We start from the raw sequence: 18,474 nt of genomic DNA, 5'->3' as shown, positions 1-18,474 counted from the left end.
CATTAAGTTATTTTTTGTTATTGCTGTCATTTTTCATGAGATTGACATGAAATCATATTTTTGAGCAAACCTTTCAGTTTACAAGTATAAACTCCCCTGGCCACAGAGGCCACCTTTCCCGATCTTCAGCACTTCCATGCAGAGTATTTAGTATTTTAGTATTTATTTGATTTGTCACTCGCTTACAAGATACAGGTATAAGAATTAATATAGTTTTGAATACATGAGATAGATACTTATAAGAAAAATAAAAAACAATAGGACAGGGACAGTAGACACGACTGCTGCGCTTATGCACGCCCCCTACAGGCCTCTTAGGAAAGGGGTGAGGTCAATAGTAGACAATCTAAGGTTAAAGTTTTTGGGGTTTGAGGAAGAAACCACAGAGTCAGGTAGAGTATTCCAGACATTGACCACTCTGTTGCTGAAGTCGTATTTTCTGCAGTCAAGTTTGGTGCAGTTAACCTTGAGTTTGTATCTATTGTGTGCTCTTTTATTGTTATGATTGAAGCTGAAATATTCATTTGCAGGTAGGACATTGCAATGTATGATCTTATATACTATATTTAAATTGGACGGGACGCGGCGTAGTTCTAGGTTTTCTAGGTCTAGAGTTTCAAGTCTGATGTCATAAGGTATTCTGCAATGAGTAGAGGAGTGGAGAACTCTTCGTGTGAAATATTTCTGGACTTTTTCAATTGTGTTAATATCCATCGTGTTCAGGAGTCACTTTCAAGTAGGACAAATATACAACTTTCCCCATGATTCCATCTGCTCTATGAATTACAAGAAGAGATACAAACATGTTTTCCATTCTGTTGCATGAAGAGAAGCTACTGCTAAGGGGATAGGACAATGGCCTTTCCCTGTAATTATCAGAAGAACAGGCATTCTTCATGTATCCTCTGTGGATTTCTAGACACAAAGATCTTACAAGGTGAAACTTGCTTTAAAAAATATCGCTGAGTTCACCAGTTGTGGGGCAGAACGTGTCACTTTAGCTGGTCTTGCAAAGAGCTCACTCCTGGGTTTGAAGAGTCTCACATGCCTTTGTTTCCTCTATGGTCACAGCCCAAACACAGGTAAGAGGAAGCATGTTTGATATAAATTTGTCCTACGGACCTCCAGGAGACACAGGTGGTATCTGATCTGCTAAAGTTCCAGTGAGATTTCAGGAGCAACCTGTAAATCACTTTCTGCATAAACTGTGATTTCTGTTCTAGGAGGGAAGAAGACAAGAATGACCAGACAGGAGTCATGCTACTGTTGATGCTGATGCTCTTCTGGCTCCTGGCTCCAACTACAGCAAAGAGGCTACAAACCATTTGTGTGATCACAGATTATATCAAATTAAAGGAAAGCTACTACAGGCCTGGTGATCTCATTATTGGTGGGATTTTGCCCTTGGGAACCATTGGAAAGTCTCCTGTCTTTGACTTTAATACAATGATGAATGTTGTAGAAAATGTGTAAGTTCCAGCTGAAGGGGAAACATACAGATAATTATTCTCTTTGCTTTAAAATCGGGGACTTTTTTCAGAAATACTTCTTCTAATATTTGCACTGTCCTGATTTAGTGCACATTTTGTGCTTTCTTGATAAATTAGCAAACTCTTAAAATAGGACAGAATTCTCAATGTCTTCATCAGGAAGATGATAAACAACAAAAATCAAGAGGAAAGTTGTGCTGGTCTAGTGAAGAACTCAAATCATAATATTTATCTGAACAGTAATTTGTGGTATAAAATTCAAATAAAAGGTCAACACTGTTATAGTGTTCAGGAGGTACAAAAATGCCTCACAGTGTTGGAATAAGCATTGCCCATGAATAATGGCCTACAGTAAATCTATGTGGTGACCCCTGCCGATTGTAGTCCTGTGCTCAGCAAGCTTTACCTCACTTGAAGAAGCTGCTCCAAGAGAGACCTTAGATAATTACAGTGAAAGGGGAGCAGTTGGAAAGGATTTCAGCCACTTCAGCAAAGTGAATATGACAGGGATGATAGAGAATATAAAACAGTCCATGATATCTATGGGAAGGCTTGTCTCCTTTCTCACAAACTAATCTAAGCTTAGCCAATGGAACTCCTTTGAAAAAAATCCAACCCAATGAAATTTGGGAGTTTCTGCACTCAAACGTCCCCCTAAACAGTGAAGCAAATTCTATAGCCATGTACAAGGTTTCCTATAATATTCCCCGATGTTTTTCTAACTACAGACTTATCTCCACTAACTACCAGCAGTTCCTTGCATTGATATTTGCTGTCTCCAAGGTCAATAAGGATTTTCTTCTGCTCCCCAACATCACCCTTGGCTTTCACATCTATGGCCATTACCAGATGGGGGTTTTTATTTCCTTAAACAGCCTCTCCATGCTCTCCTCACTAGGTCAAGTGGTTCCAGGTTACAAATGTGACCTGCAGAAAAGTCTGCTCTCTATCATTGGTGGTCTCAATCCCAAGTCGTCAAAGCTGATGGATTCCATCTTCAGCATTTTTAAAGTCCCCCAGGTAAGAGAGCTTTATTGGATATAGTGTGGAATAGAGAAAGATCAAAAGCACGCACAGAGGCCAAAGATGAAATTAAAGGTAGCTTTTTGTTGGGGGGAGTGCATATAATGAGCTTGTAAATCTTAGATTACTCTTTATTAAAAGGTAGCCATTATTTTAGTGCCATTTATTCTTTATCAGGTTGTTGGTTTATTCTCTTGTCTTCTGAAAACCAATAAAAATGGCTAAGAAAGGAAGGAGATGAAGTTTGCCAGTCAAAGAGAGTCAGCCTGACTGCGAGAGCATCAACCACACAATGGTAACTACGAAAGTCAACATGAAACTTTTACTTTGTCTTTGAAAAAAGAATCTGTTTTTCTTCAGCTCGGTGTTGGCTTTGAGTTCTCTCAGGGAGAGAGAAGAGTTTATCCTTCCTTCTTCCGGATTAATCCAAAGGAATCTTCTCAGTATGTGGGTTTAGTCCAGCTGCTCCTGCATTTCCAGTGGAACTGGGTTGGGCTTCTGGCCCCTGAAGATGACAGGGGAGAAAGTTTCGTGTCAACTCTGATGCCAATGCTCCAGGAGAAGGAGATCTGCCTGGCCTTCACACTAATGCTGCAACTCGATAATTTTCTAAACACTGGGAAGAAGTTTATTCTCAATTTCCACACCTGGTCTAAAGCAGAAGTGTTTATTATGTTTGGAGAAACACTTGTTACTCACACTGTAATAGGGGCGGTACTTTTTTTTGAAAGATTCAAAAAAATATCACTAAGAAAAGTTTATATCTTCACTTCCCATTTGAAAATTGGCTTGGGAGAATCTGAATTGGAATATATAAAGGTTCTCCATGGGATCTTGAATTTTAGGGACCACTCTGGAGATATCTCTGAATTCAGCCACTTCCTCCTGTCTTTAGACCCCTTGAACCCACAAGGAGACGTCTTTCTCCCTCTATGGTGGGAAATTGCCTTTGGCTGCAAGATCCATAAATCAGGAGAGATCCCTCCAAAGGGGGAAGAACAATGTACAGGAAAGGAGAAAGTGCAGAAATTGCCAAATTACACTTTTGAAAAAAGAATGACAGGAGAAAGTTACAATATCTACAATGCTGTTTATGCTCTGGCACATGCTTTACATGCAATGTGTGGATCCAGAGTTGGACCGACCATGATGAGGCTTGGAAAGAGAATCTCAAATGTCCAGTCATGGCAGGTAATTTCTATGGCTTTTGACTCAGTCCACAGACGCTTAGATTGGAAGCTCTCCATATGAATTACTTCTGTTACTGATTAAATGTGTACATGCTCCCATAGCAATTCATCTGAGACCCTGTCCTGTTTTTTTAGTTTACCATTTGTTGTGTCACTCAGCTTCTTCTCTGAAAACAGCTTCTTATTAATAATGGATGGAAAGTAACAAAAGAGAGAAGCAATGTAGAAGTTAGGAGAAATTTCTTAAGGAATGGTTTACCTTTAGAAGTCAGAGATACCCCACTACTGGAGTCATTTAAGAAGAGACAGGATAGCCAGTTGTCTAAAACTGTAGAGGGTCTGTTTCTTGAGCAGGAGGTTGGAATAGAAGACCTACAACGTCCCTCCCAATACTGTGATTCTGTTTCTATATCAATCCTAGCACAGAGCAAGATTCAAAGTGGTCCTAATGGGTTCCTGGTCTGAAATTCATCAGAATTTCCTGCATCAAAGGCTAAAATGTTGGACCTCTCGGAATAGTGAAGTGACCAACCAGCTCAGATGCTTCCTTCCACATGGCCCAGTTCATCAAACCTGGTTCCTGCATTCTGCAGATTTTGACAATGAGCTAAAAAAAAACCATTGGAATTTTCCATGGTCCTGACAGAAATTTTTTATTCATTCCAAACATTCATTTATCAGTTAACAAGAACTTGGGCCAAACTGGTGCTTTTATCAAATTGGAGTTGAAACTATGCCCAGTGATAAAAGGGATACTTTTAGTTTCAGAATTAAATAAGCCTGATTCCTCAGATCGCCATGAAGAGGTGGAACTAGCTTCTCAAATACAAACCCAACTTCTCAAGATGGCCATTGTGTGATGGTAGAAGCCATGATGTCTCATTTGTAGCTCTAGCCCAAATACTCTAATTTCTGAAGGTCTCCTTTCTTTCAGATTCTTCCCTATTTGAGGAACGTGCAATTCAACAACAGTGCTGGAGATGAAGTCTCCTTCTCAGAAGATGGACTGGGATCTGCTCATTATGATCTTCTCAATTGGGTTTTCCTCATCAATCGATCTTTTGTCCCCATGAAGGTTGGGCAAGTAAATCCTGAGGCTCCCCCAGGCCAGGATTTCATCATTTACTCTGATGAAATCATCTGGGCCACAAAGGTGAGCTGCAAGGAAATGTTGTAAGTTCAGGGAAAGATGCAGAACATCCTTCTAACTTGAAAAATAATCAATTGAGTAAGAAATCATGCCAGTCATTTGGTGAAAAATCTGCTTTGCTGTAACACATTTGAGGTCTGATTTGTGTCATTCCACAAAATGAACAATGTCTGCTTGAAATGCAGGATGAAATTTCAGCAAAAACAGTGATTTCCATGGACCATTTCTGCTTAGTTGCATCTTCAGGGTTCTTTCTTTTAGAAATGCTGTGATTCAGTCACAAGCCTTCCTTTGCAGGATAAAACCCCAGTTCCAATTTCCAGCATCTATTGGTAGGTTGGGAGTGCCACTGTCCTGAATCCCCCAGCAGCTGTTCCTGGTTTTTGATAGACAATGGTGAACAATTTGGTTAGAAGTGATTCTGAGCATAGAAATGGAAATGTGGAACCAATTAAAGAATTCATTGGTATTTCTCTTTCAGACCGTCCCCTTTGCCAGGTGTGGCATGAAGAGGTGCCAGGCAGGAGAGAGGAGAAGAGTTCCAGAGGGCAAGCAGGTTTGCTGCTACCAGTGTGATGCTTGTCCAGAAGGGACCTTTTCTAATCAGACAGGTAGACCAGACTTTAAATCTTAATCCTCCAGAATCAAAGGAAGACATTCATTAAATCAATCTATTTTTGTTATTGTTGTCATTTCTGATGAGATTGACATCCACTCAGACTTTTCAGCAGAACCTTCAGTAAACTGCCCTACCACAGGGGACACCTTTCATAATCCTCAGAAATTGCTTGCAGGATAGATTTAGGGAAGAATTTATGAATCCCCAACATGCATTTCCACTCCTACTCTCACATCCAATTGGGAAAACAAACTTCCAATCTTTTCCTAAGGATGTGGGGTGTGTGGTCCAAATCTTTAATTTTTATCATTTATTGCATGCCTCTTCCATCGGCTCTTTCCATCTCTGAGCAAATTGATCTTCCAGACAAAAAGGAGATCCATCTATTTCTCTTCAATAGAGGAGGAATCAAAAAAGTCTGTATGAACAGATTTGAAGTACAAAGCAGAGAGGTTAAGGCAGGTATAATATACACACAAACAAAATAGCAGCATTCCTGGATAACAGGTCTGTCGGACTTGTATGGGATCCATTATAAAGTGATGGAGAAAATAAGCAGTAATCTCAACCTGAAAGCCACATTCCCAAGGAAATGCCCAGGGAATGGATAGCTGGAACTGAACTAATCCTCATCACTGGCTAATCGTATCATCATAATGGAAGGAAAATTTGTTCTTTTGGATGCCCTATAAATAGCACAGGGGATTATTTCATTACTCTCTTTGTGGATAGATCAACAGCAAAAAGGCAACATGTGTATCACTTTTGTGGGGGGAATAATGTGCATGGTAGTTGCTCAATAAATCCTTAGACAAAGACTTTTGATTTCAGATGCAGCTGACTGTGAACCCTGCCCAGAAGACCAATATCCCAACAAGGACAATGACCAATGCATTGCCAAGAAGATCCACTTCCTTGCCTACCAAGACACCCTGGGATATATTTTAGTTTTTCTTGTTCTTTTTCTCTCAGTGATCACATCTGCAGTCCTGGTGATTTTCTATAAACATCATGACACACCAATTGTCAAAGCCAACAACCGAGATCTCACCTACATCCTCTTGGCCTCCCTCCTGCTCTGCTTCCTCTGTTCCTTCCTTCTCATTGGTCAACCCGGGAAGCTCACCTGTCTCTTCCAACAATCTGCCTTTTCCATTCTCTTTTCCCTTGCAGTTTCCTCTGTGTTGGCAAAGACTGTCATGGTGGTTCTTGCATTCATGGCCACCAAGCCAGGGAACAAGACAAGGAAACTCTTAGGAAAACCACTGACCATCTCCATTGTCATAGCCTGTCCCCTGATCCAAGCAGTCCTTTGTGCCACCTGGCTGGGAACCTCTCCCCCATTTCCCAACTTTGACTTTCACTCCTTGTATGGAGAGATCATCTTGGAATGTAAGCAAGGCTCACCTGTAATGTTTTACTGTGTCCTCTCTTACCTAGGACTTTTGGCTCTTGTCAGTTTCACAGTGGCATTTCTAGCTAGGAAATTGCCTGACAGCTTTAATGAAGCCAAGTTCATTACTTTTAGCATGCTGGTCTTTTGCAGTGTTTGGATCTCCTTCCTCCCTACCTACCTGAGCACCAAAGGGAAGTCCATGGTGGCTGTGGAGATTTTCTCCATTTTGGCCTCTGGAGCTGCTCTCTTGGCTTGTATCTTTTTCCCCAAATGCTACATTATTCTGCTAAGGCCTGATCTGAATTGTAGAGAAAATATAGTAAGAAACAAAAATGTCTAACTAATGCAAGGAGTTGCCTCATTTACATTTAGTTTGTGGCATTTTTAGAATGTGATAAGATTTCTAATAAATGATGACGTGAAGGAGGAATTTGTCCATAAAGAATTCCTTATCAAGTTCTGCAAATGCTTACAACATTCCTGTGATCAGTCTTTTGTTTTTCCTGTTTTCAAAGTGTCCTTAGTGAGATCCAATGCCCTGTATGGAAGGAAAACTGTGTTTATTATTTCAGATATTTCTAAGTTTACATGGCAAAGGAAAAAACCAAGAATTAGATACAAACTAGTGCGATATGCTAAGGGAAAAGGTGGGTTGGGTTTACCAGACCTGAAATTCTATTTTGAGGCATGTTGTCTTGCCTAGTTAAAAGAGTGGATGAACCTCCAGAATAAGAGGCTACCAGAGTTAGAGGGCCACGAATTAACCATTGTATGATACAGTTATTTATGCTATGATTAAAGTTAACGTTGATTTTAAAAATCACTTTGCTAGACGTGCCATACTAAGAAATTAGAATAAATAGAAAAGAATGTTCTATATGAAGTTGCCTCTTTGGATGTCCCGAACCTTCTAGAACTTTTTTTTTAAAGAAAAGAAATGGTGGTGAAGCCAGACTGATGGATGTATGGTAACATATTATCTTCAAACTCTGGTGCACCTACATTAAAGTTGAAGGAAGAACTTGAATTAGAAGGTTAGGTTTACTTTTAGTTCATATACCAACAACTGAAGGAACGGTTTAAATCAGATAAAAAAGAGTTGTGGTTTGGGTCTTCCTAAAATTTAATTGGAAATTTTACTGCGTGGCAGTGATTTTATTGTTAAGATTTATAAAATGTTGTTGAAATTGAATTTGGAACGTGAAATGTAAAACTTTGTTATGATTCAGTGGGCAAGGTATTTTGGATATAATGTGATCCTTGAACAATGGGAAAATATGAAAGGTTTAAAATTTACACCAAACTATAATCAATCCTCCAAGCAGCAGGCAGAGATAGAGGCAGGGGGGTGAGGCACCTGATCAGGCCTGCTGAATGTACCAGGTAGCCGCCCACTCACCCACCCACTCTGTCCCACCATTTGCTTTTGCTTGCCTGTGGCCATCCCAGCTGAGATGGGGCAGGAGGCTGCGTGGCCCCCTTGCAGGCCAAATCTCATGCCATCCTCCTTGCATCTGCTTCCACCTGCTGCTGTTGCTGCCACCACAGGGCTCATCCAGCACTGCCCAAACCTCTTCCTCCAGCTCCACCAGACACATGGGATGAGCCTCCCACCCAACGCCCCATCCACAATGGTCCCAGTTTACAGGAAGGACAGGGAGACCTATTCCCAGGAGGCAGCTGGGACTTCCCTCCCTATTCTCCCTCACCTGAGCCCAGCCCAGAGCTGACCCACATGCCCTACACCAGCATACATTGGGACCCCGCAGCCAGGCCACACCTGCCTCACCCCCTGCCTCCCATTCAAGCAGTGGCACCAGCAGTAGCAGCGCCCTCCAGCAGGAGCCCCTCTGTCCCTCAACCCTCCCCCCACTCCAGGAAGCCCAGACTGGGCAAGGAGAGAGACCACAGCAGCAGCAGCCCGAAGCAGGATGCAAGTGGGCTCAGGCATCCCCTCAGGGAAATGGGGCTGGGCTGTAGAGTCTGTGGACCCCGCGCATGGCCTGAGAACATCTGTGAAGCTCCTCCGGTGGATAAGCCTGGTCACACACCCCAACATGATGGACATCAAACTGTCCATGGCCACCCTGGCTACACCCACCCAGACACCCACAAACACACAGCCATGACCCCGCCCCCAATTCGTCTGAGGGCAACAACAGTCCTAATCAGGCCCTCAATGAAATGGAGTCTGACAGCCCTGCTCTAGCTCCTTTTAAGTCTGATTCATCCCTCAGGTTCCTTCAGCAGAGCTCTGGATGAAATAGAGAGAGTTTTGTTGTGATGTCCACGAGCAAGCAATGTGTATCACTGGCAAATGGATGGAAGATGAAAGCATCTAGTAAAGGTACTGTATATTCTTCACGTGTAAATGAGCATTTATCTATGTTACATGTACCTGAACTAATATTTAATTTCTTATCAGTAAGGGCTTTAGTTAAAATTGCTTATGTAGTAACCTTTGGGGAGATAACTGTATAATAGAGAAAGAAGGTAAAAGGGTTACTGCTACTTTAGAAAATGATTTATATATTATACATGATGACCAGTTGCAAGCGGCTAACTCAGTTTATAACAATGTTAAGCCACATGACGAATGTATACATTTGCTACATAGATGTCTAGGGCACATTAATTTCAAAATGCTGAAACAAACTGTTGAATTGTCAGAGGGAATAAGGTTGAAACACTGTAGCAAGTACTTAAATTGTAATGCCTGTGGTCAGGAGAAAAGCAAGGTTACTCCAGCAAACAGATTGAACTAAAGAACCTTTAGAGGTTGTTTTTGCTGACATAATTGGTCCTAAGCAACCCAGTTTGGGAGGTGCCTGTTATATTTTGAGTATAATGGATCATTATTCACGATACGGTTTCTGTTATCTCATGAAAAACAAAACAGAAACATTCCAACATTTCTTTAATTGGCTAAGGTTTGCAGAAAGAAAAATGAAACATAAGGTAATTACTGTAGTTACAGATAACAGGACTGAGTTTATTAACAATAGATTCCAAACGATATTAAAAGTGGCTGGTATCGAGTATAAACATTCTGCACCTTACAGGCAACAACATAACTCGTTTATAGAGCGCAGGGGGCAAACATTACAAGCCATTGCTCGCACTATGTTATCTGATTCAGGTTTGCCTGAAACACTGTGGGGTGAAGCCATCATGTGTAGCAACCATGTTTTAAACAATGTGGTGAATACAACAACTTTTGAATTGCCATTCACTCTTTGGCATAGCAGAAAACCAAATTTAAGTTATCTACACACATTTGGAGCTCCAGCATGGGTGCATATTCCCTCACAAGTAAGACTGAAAGGGCAACATAGAGCTAGGAAATTATTTTTCATAGGTTATGAGGCCAACCATAGATTGTTTAGATTTTGGGATAAAGGCACAGCTAATATTTACTGTAGCCCTAGTGCTAAATTTCTTGAACATGTTTGGTGGCATAAACTAGAATAGAAATCTAACAATGATGTAGTTATTGACACCCAAGTAGTCCCTAATGATGAGATAGTTAAACCATCAATAGCCATTGAAGAGGAAGCACAGGCACAGGAGGAGGTAGAAGAACAGGAGCAGATGGAACAGGAGAGTCCACCAGTAAGCCCTGAGTTGCCTAGACATTCAACTCGAGTAACAAGACCACCAGATAGATATCAGGCTAGTATTGTATGCCAAGTAAATACAGTTCCATGTAACTATAGTGAACTGAAACTGTATCCTGCTAAGGATCAGGCTGCTTGGCTGCTTGGATAACATTGTTTACCCTAACTGGTTTGGGTAAAAATAATAAATATGGTATCATGGTTTGTTAGTTAAAGTGTGTGTAACTTTAACTGCAAGAATGTAATTGAGGGTGTGGTTGTAAAAGCACTATATAAGAAGCGAGGCAATTCCAGCTCTCTCTCTCTGACTTACTGATCCCTAATTACTGGATGGATTGATGACTGCGTTCTTGCCGAAGAAGGAGTGTTGATATTTTCTCAACGGAGAGAAAATAAAGATTGGACTGATTTATTGTAAGTGCACTGACATTGGCTATTCAACACGGACTTTGCAAATAGAGTATCCCCGACAAGACTTGACTGAAATTGATATATGACTAATGGACCGTTTATTTGACTATGCTATAATTCTTAAATGGAATAAACTATACTTTTGATAGCACAAGCGTATCTGTATTTTTACTGCATGTTAACTGGAAAACTTATCTCACACATTTTCCTGTCTTCCTATCTGACTTCGCTGCACGTTCTGTTTAGTTTGTTTTCCTTAACACTCGTTGGGGAATCCAGGCTTAACAAGTTAAACCATCAATAGCCATTGAAGAGGAAGCACAGGCACAGGAGGAGGTAGAAGAACAGGAGCAGATGGAACAGGAGAGTCCACCAGTAAGCCCTGAGTTGCCTAGACATTCAACTCGAGTAACAAGACTACCAGATAGATATCAGGCTAGTATTGTATGCCAAGTAAATACAGTTCCATGTAACTATAGTGAACTGAAACTGTATCCTGCTAAGGATCAGGCTGCTTGGCAGGAAGCAATGGATAAGGAACTGAAATCCTCACAAAGTTTGGAGGTATATGAAAATGTCAGGTTACCCCCAGGTAAGCATGCCATAGGGTGTAAGTGGACTTATAAAATTAAGACAGGTGTGGATGGGACTGTTACACATAAAGCCAGGTTAGTAGCACAAGGTTTGATCAGTCAGCAAATGACTATGATGAGGTGTTTGCACCTAGTCTGAAAGCTACCACATTACGAGCAGCATTAGTGTGGGAAGCTAAGAATAAATACACAATAAACCCTTTAGATGTGGAAACGGCATATCTACATGCACCGTTTCAACATACTATATATTTAAAGAAGGCTTTGGGAATAGAGACTGATAACAAAACTGATTGTTGGAGATTAAAAAGGGTCTTTATGGCTTGAAGCAATCAGGCTATGAATGGAACCAATGCATAGTGAAGGAATTAAGAAAGATAGGTTTTGTAGCTGGCATGGCTGATCCATGTTTATTTAAAAAGGAAAATGATGGTGTAAGTTCATTGTTGCTATTGTTTACTGATGACATAGCATTAATCACCAAGACTGAGCAAGAAGCTTCTGAGATTATTTCACTGTTAGAAAAGAAATTTAAAATAAAACATTTAGGTGAAATTAAACAGTATCTTGGTTTAAAAATTGATAAAACTAGGGGAGGATACAAAATCTCACAGACAGATATAATTAACCAGTTACTGAAGAAATTTAAAATGGAACTTTGTAAACCGGCTAAAACACCAATGAGCCAAGAGTTTAGCCACAGTGATGTGCAAAATCCTGTATTTGATAAAAATATTTATCAATCTTTAATTGGTAGTTTATCTTATCTTGGTAATTGGTCAAGGCCAGATATAGCATATAGTGTTAACCAATTAGCCAGGTTTAATACTGAACCTACTGAAAGGCACTGGCAAGCTTCTAAGCATGTATTGAGATATCTTAAACAAACAATGCATTATGCATTATATTTAGAGCCTAAGGATGAACTAACTTTAACTGCATATGCTGATGTAAGTTTTGCTACAGACGTACCTACACGTAAATCAATGTCAGGTACTGTGGTATTATTAGGAAAGGTGTTAATTGGATGGCTGTCTATTTGACAAAAACATCTAAGCTTATCAACAATGGAGGCTGAATTCTCATGTTTGTCTTTATTATGTACGGATTTAGTTTGTTATAAACAACTACTGATAGATATGGGAATTAATGTAAAGGAACCTATTCAGTTGGCTTTCAATCCCGCTGTAAAGACAAGTTCTAAACACACCAATTTAAGATATCAAAATGTGAGACAATGTGTTCAAAGTAAAATGATTTCACTGGAGTACTGTATGTCAGAGAATAACATTGCAGATCATTTTACAAAAGCCCAAGGTACTATAAAACATAAGAATTGCTGTGATGACTATGGACTTAAACTGTAAGGCTTTATATACTGTCCTACCCAAAGGGGAGAATGTTAGGAATGATAAGTCAGATTCATCCCTCAGGTTCCTTCAGCAGAACTCTGGATGTCTCTCGATCCTTTTCAGTTCCCTCAATTGAATCCTGGGGCATGTTGGAAACCATGGACCAAAAGAAGTTGCATGCAAGTGATCCCATCCAAGACCTCAGTAGCTTTCCTTTCCAGGAAGTGGCTGAGTCCTCAGAAGGACCATGCAGCAGAGCCTGGGGTATTATCTCCACTTCCCTTTGGAACCTCATTGGTCACTAAGAGTGGACTGTGTTAGGAATGATAGCCACCTAACAGTTGGGTTGGAAATATATATAAACCAAGGTAGTAATTCGGTATTGTCTCTTTAAGAAAATGATGTAACTGTGATAGGCTGTAATTTCTCCAACGGCCATAAGATGGAGCCAGAAACCTGATTCTTACTTCCTTCTTCTCTTTGTATTTGGCTGGTGCGGGGTTTTTCCTAATCATACTTCTGTCTGGATTACTGTGAGTTTTTGCAACTGTTAGCAAACTACATTTACTGAACTGAATTTATGATACTGGACTTCGAATATTGGATTATTCCTGGACTTGTTGTATTGAATACTACTTGCTCTAACCGTGTATGACTTGGACTGTTTGTTGGACTTTGTTTAACTGTTTACTGGCAGTAAAACCTACATTTTAGTATTCAGTGTATCTGTGTGGTGGTTTGTGTGTTATTCAACACCACTCTCACTATGTTTCCCTGAGTGCACTCATTCTCCTAACGGGGAATACCCCAAATGACTGCTCAAACAGATTCAGCCTCCCTGCATTGAGGGGCAGCATAAAAGAATCTCAAAGTCACCAGGCCATGATCTGGCCAAGACAAGGGGGACATTGACAGCTCTTCCTCTGATCAGGTTGGAAGTGGTCTGTTTTGAGTTGAGCCAAGAAGGATGGAGGCCATGTTGAGATGCCTCTAAGGCCTGTCCCGGGGATGGCAAATTGACATTTCTCAAGACCATAAGTCTAGAGAGCCTCACAGTCAACTGTGAAATGCCCTCCAGAGGCTCAGATAAAGAGGTTGCCATGCAGCAAGAAGATTTATTTGTTTATTTATTTATTTATTTATTTGTCAAACATGTACAAGATAAATAGTATAAGTGTGAACATAAATAAGAACAAAGGAAGTAATTAAAGGTAAATGGGAACAGTAAAACAGGAATGGTAGGCATTCTGGTGCGCTTATGCATGCCCTCTTTAAGGACCTCTTAGGAATGCTGGTGCAATACAGTAGCTATGATCCCAACTGGTCCTATGAGTGAATCTTCAAGAAGAGTATCAGACCTGGCAATTTGGGGAGCAGCACCCCAAAAGACCAAAAGAGACACCCGGAGGACAATTCCTATACTTCAACTACAGCAACAGATATTTGCAAGTCTTGCCAAAAACTGCAGGTTTGGGGAGTTGTTAATGGTACATATAGTTTGATGACTCTTTTGACTTCAAGTAAAAATATGTTGTAATGGTCTTCTACAGCATTGCATCCAGAGAATAAAATGGCCAATCAAGGGATGAGAGATTGTTGTTATATAAGAACATAGTTGCCTTTTTTGAAGTTATAATCGGGGATTCCGGTGTTGTGATGATTTTTGTGTGGACGTATATTGAGACAAAAGTCAATCATGTTGTGGTCACTGTTGGAAAAGGGTTCTTTAATGTGTATTCCGTAAATTGAATTCAAACTATTTCAGAAGATGAGATCGAAGCAGTTGTTAAATCTAGTGTTGTTAGTAACTAGTTGTTCTAGTCCCAGATTTGTTACTGCATTGTAGAAGGTTGCATGTGTGGGTTCAATTGTACATTTGTTTAGGGTCCAGTTAATATGAGGTAGATTGAAGTCACCAAGAAAGAAAAAAGCGTGTGGGCAGGATGCTGCCCATGTTAGTAGTGTATTTAGCTTGTTTGCTTGTTCGATGTCATAATCAGGGGCTCTGTAACATAGTAAGAACCGAAATGTGATATTTAAGGACAGTTCACAGATGATGGTCTCAGGAAGAGCAAGCTCCTGGGTAACTTGGATGTTTTTTAGATGTAGGGACTTTTTATGGAAGATAGCAACACCACCTCCTCTACGGATTTCACAATCTGATCGGTAAACATGATAGTCTCTTACTGTGGTAATGGAGTCAGGGAGAGATGCGTTGAGCCATGTTTCACAGACAAATATAATGTCAAATTTAGCTGTATTTAGTAAGAGGAGAAATTCAGGTATTTTATTTACAAGGCTTCATCATTGAGTAGCTTGCATTTAAGGCCAGTTGTGGTTGGAATAGAGGTAGTTAGGGGCATGTATGCCTAGTTTTGAGTGATGTTGGATTGGATGGGGTGGGGTTGGATGCGGAGTTGTGGGTTGTGTGACTTTCTTTTGATGCAATCAGGTCTGTAATCAATGTATAGGTCCTTTTCTCCATTGTCTAGATGGTTTTTGAGTTCTGCGCGGAGTTCACGGGAATGGATTCTTTGCAGTATGGATAAGTCTGGTCTTGAGCGAAGTTTTTTGTGGTTGGGATTGGTTTTTGCAATGGCATTTATTGTATGAAAGAATATGTGTTTGCTGGACTCATTTTTGCATACAACTCTACAAAATCTTGGGGCCACAGTGCCGTCATTGTATTTGTACCCGTGGCCATCTCTGGTTATTTCAATGATATCTTCAGGAGAGATGTTTGTTGTATTAGAGTTGCTTATGATATCACAAACTTTGGTGATGTCATCTGATTCATTGGTGTCTTCGAGACCAAATATGATGGCATTTGGACATTTCTGTTCACGTTCCATGGTGTCTCTGATAAGTAAGAAGATATTATTTGTGGAATTATTTGAAGGGATAGCAATTGTTTGTGGCTTTGGTTTGGTGGTTATTTTTGGTTGTAGTTGTGATTGTAGTTGAGGTAGTGGTTGTGGTTGTTGTGGGATTTGATTTTGAGCTGATAGGTACTCACTTATCTGTGCTGTATTTTTTTTAAGAGAAATTAGGCTTGCTTGTATAGTTGTTTCAAAACGTGTTGCTAAGCATTCTTCTATTGAGTGAATGAGTGATTCTATGCTTTCAACTCTGTCATGTAGGGTACTCAGTTTGTTTAGCTTAGGAGAACACGATGGACATAGAAAAAAGAATGTATCTGAATTTTTAACCATATCAGCTAGGTTTTGTTTGTGTTTAAGCAGGCAGGGTGGGCTGATTATTGCATAGGTGGCATTTGATGTAAATTTCGCTTTCATTGATGGTTTCAAGACATTTGAAACATGTGCAGGAGTCTGGAGGTCATTGGTAAAGATATTTTTCTTTTGTTTTGTTTTGGAGTTTTTGCCTGGCAATAGTACAGTAATCAATTACAATAGCTAGTTAATGTGATTGGTAGACATTTACTTAATGAATGTTAGTAATTAATAAATGTTAATTGATATGTTAGAGAACAAATCAAAAGTAAGTTTCCTTATTACTAAAAGTCAATCAATCAATCAATTGGTTATTCAAATCACTCTAATCAAATTTTGCTAAGCAACAAACAGCCTAATTTATTACAGTAAATACTAAACACACTGGTCAATTAAATTCACTAAATCACTGATTTTACTAATCAGATATTCAGTAATTACACTAAATGCACTAAACATTCAATCATACTAAGCAAAAAACAATAAATCAATTGATCATTTGATAAAAATTAATTATTTTAAAGAAATTGATTTTTTTTTTTGAGATAATGAAAGTAAGTATACATCTGAGTTCACCATCTTGGGGTGGGGTAAAATGTGTCACCTTAGCTTGTCTTGCAAAGAGCTCACTCCTGGGTTTGAAGAGACTCACATGCCTCTATGGTCGCAGCAGAAACACAGGTAAGAGGAAGCATCGTTGCTGTAAATTTGTCCTGGTGCCATCTAGGTGGCACAGGTGGTGTCTGATCTGCTAAAGTTCCAGTGAGATTTCAGGTTCAACTTTCAAATCAGTTTCTGCATAAACCTTGATTTCTGTTCTAGGAGGGAAGGTGATAAGAATGATTGAGCAGGAGTCATGCTACTGTTGATGTTGCTGTTTTCTGGCTCCTGATTCCAACTACAGTAAAGAGGCTGCAAACCATGTGTGTGCTCAGGGATTATATGGACTTAGATAAAAGCTACTATAAGCCTGGTGATCTCATTATTGGTGGGATTTTGCCCTTGGGAGGCAGTTTGGATTCTCCTATCCCACACTTTAATACATCGAATCTTCTTTTAAGTAATGACTAAGTTTCAGCAGGAAGACAGACATACAGATAAATGGTCTCTTTGCTCTAAATTCTAGGATTTCTTTCAGAAATACTTCTTCTAGTATTCTGCACTATCCTAGTGTAGAAGACATCTTGTGCTTCTCTCAATAAAGTAGCAAGCTCCTAAAATAGGCTGGAATTCTCAATCTCTTCCTCCTGGAGTTGATAAATAACAAACATGAAAAGTACATTAGAAGCTGTATTGGCATAGTGAAGAATTTGAATTTTAATATTTATCTGGACAGTAACTCCTAGGTTCAGGAGTTACATTTAATCCCTCTCAAATTTGGAATTAGCATTGCTCATGAATAATGGCCTTCAGTACATCTGTGAGGTGACTCCCACTATAGTCCTGTGCTCAGCAATGTTTACCACTCCTGAAAAAGTTGCTTCAAGAGAGACCCTAAATTATTAGTGTGAAAGAGGAGTGTTTGGGAAGTATTACAACCATTGGAGCAAAGTGAAGATGGGAGGAATAATAGAGGGTATAAAATAGCCCATGATATGGATGGAAAGGATTGTCTGTTTTCTCACTTAGCCATTGAGGTTCAGCCAAGAAAGATCCTTTAAAAAAAACTCAATAAACACAATAAAATTTGGGTGTTGCTGCCCCCCCAAAAAAAAACAAACAAACACTGAAGCAAACTCTACAAGCAAACAACTTTAACTGTAATGTTCCCTGTGTTTTTCTCACTATAGGATCCAACCCAGTAACTACCAGCAGTTCCTTTCATTGATGTTTGCTATCTCCAAGGTCAATTAGGATTTTCTTCTGCTCCCCAACATCACCCTTGGCTTCCAAATCTATGGCCATTTCCAGAGGGAGATATTTATTTCCTTTAACAGCCTCTCCATGCTCTCCTCACAAGGCCAAGTGGTTTTTTAAACTCTGAGAGATGCAGCTAGAGACTCATGATTTGAATGGGGCTGGATGCATTAAGCTGTCAGCTCTGGAGGCCATCTTTTTCTTTGGATCTTCAGGGATGCCACATTTACTGCTCTGGGAGGGGGGTTTGTGAGGAGCCAGTGGAGATATATAGCCATAAACAACATTCTTTTCTCTGGGAGTCAAGGACGTTCAGCCTGGACCTGGGTAGGCGTGACTGCAGCCATCTCCAGTTGGGACAGTGGATTGATTGGACCATCTGATGGACTTGTGGGTGCAGGGGATGGATCTTTGACTTTCTTTTGGGTGGGGAAAACCCGGGTTTTCCCAGGTGTGCCAATATGACATCTCTAATAAAATGGAACTTTGAGGAATTGCTGGCCTCGGAGTCTAATCATTTATTAGGAGTGAACATGCCCGTGC

This window comes from Notechis scutatus, chromosome 1 (assembly GCF_049901735.1).
Source record: "Notechis scutatus isolate UNSWTSFEM ecotype Mainland chromosome 1, rNotScu1.2, whole genome shotgun sequence".
Lineage (NCBI taxonomy): Eukaryota > Metazoa > Chordata > Lepidosauria > Squamata > Elapidae > Notechis > Notechis scutatus.
The sequence above is the reverse complement of the archived record's forward strand: the minus strand, read 5'-3'. Positions refer to the sequence as shown.